The following is a 1,495-nucleotide window of genomic DNA, read 5'->3' on the forward strand; positions in this document are numbered from 1 at the left end:
GGAAGTGGGTGCAGAGGGCTGTTTTAGTCACAACTTACCCCACACACTGTTACCTGTTGTTGCGGCAAACCTGGGAATAAACAGATGGCTCTTAGGGGAAGGGGACTGTAGGAAAGATCCTCAGCCCTTGAATCCACAGATCACATGAACACATGAAGCTGCCTTAAATTGAAGCAGATCCTTGGTCCATCAGAGTCAGTATAGTCTACTCAGACCAGCAGCAGCTCTCCAGGGTCTCAGGCAGGGGTCTTTCATATCACCTACTACTAGATCCAGAGGGAAGGCAGCATAATATAGCCCAATCTCATAAGCTCTCAGAAGCTAAGCAGGATCACTACTTGGATGGGAGACCACCAAGGAAGACCCTGCAGAGGAAGGCAATTGCAAACCACCTGGTTATCACCTGCCTTGGAAGCCCCTTGCTGGGCTCGCCATGAGTTGGGTGTGACTTGACAGCAGGTACATACCACCAGATACTTCACCTCCACCACACCTGCTCAGCACCTCTGGAGCATCATATGTTGAAAAGTCTTCAGAAGCAGAAGCTGGTTGAAAACATGAAAGATAGGTTAGGTGCCAGGGAGGGAGGTTCCCACTTTGGGCATTTTTATGCAGTGCAAATAAATTTTGCCTGTATCCTAGCTTCTCTCAGGACACAGTTCCAAAGTGTTGATGTTGACCAAGGGGCAGGGTGGAGTGACTCTTATTTCTTGTCAGTGCTGTCTCTCTCAAGCTTCCAGGCAGAAGATGGTTACACTCTCCTCCATGGACCTGTCCAATCCCCTTTTCAAGCCACCTATTGAGAGCCAGCGTGGTTTAGTGGTTAAGAGCAGCAGACTCTAATCTGGAGAACCAGGTTTTATTCCCCACTCTTCCACATGAACACATGAAGCTGCCTTACCCTTGGTCCATCAAAGTCAGTATTGTCTACTCAGACTGGCAGCAGCTCTCCAGGGTCTCAGGCTGAGGTCTTTCACATCACCTACTTGCCTAAGCCACAGCCTTCAATTTGCAAGATCTGAGTAAGGCTGTCAAAGATAGGACATTTTGGAGGACTTTCATTCATAGGGTCGCCATGAGTCGGAAGCAACTTTACAGCACTTAACACACACACACACACACACACACACACACACACACACTTGCCTAGTCCCTTTAACTGAAGATGCCGGGGATTGAACCTGGGACCTTCTGCATGACAAGCAGATGCTCTACCACTGAGCCACAGCCCCTTAGTGTGACCTTGGGCCAGTCATAGTTCTCTCTGTACTCTCAGCCTCACCTCACAAGGTGTCTGTTGTGGGGAGGGGAAGGGAAGGCAGTTGTAAGCTGCTTTGAGACTCATTAAAAGGTAGAGAAAAGCAGGATATAAAAAACAACTCTTCTTTTTCTACATTTGTGGCCATCACTATATCCATTGACAGCAACTACCAACGTTGACTTACATTGAGTAAAGAAGCAGTTTCTTTTGTCTGTCTCAATGGAATGGTAGGGT

At 48.0% G+C, this 1,495-nt stretch overlaps 1 non-coding gene across 1 annotated transcript; it reads right to left on the reverse strand.

Moving 5' to 3' along the window:
* Positions 1-1,160: 1,160 nt before the first annotated feature.
* Positions 1,161-1,232, reverse strand: TRNAD-GUC (transfer RNA aspartic acid (anticodon GUC)). Its single transcript has one exon. It is a non-coding gene; the product is annotated as a tRNA-Asp (tRNA).
* Positions 1,233-1,495: the final 263 nt, after the last annotated feature.

This window comes from Euleptes europaea, chromosome 3, assembly GCF_029931775.1.
Source record: "Euleptes europaea isolate rEulEur1 chromosome 3, rEulEur1.hap1, whole genome shotgun sequence".
Classification (NCBI taxonomy): domain Eukaryota; kingdom Metazoa; phylum Chordata; class Lepidosauria; order Squamata; family Sphaerodactylidae; genus Euleptes; species Euleptes europaea.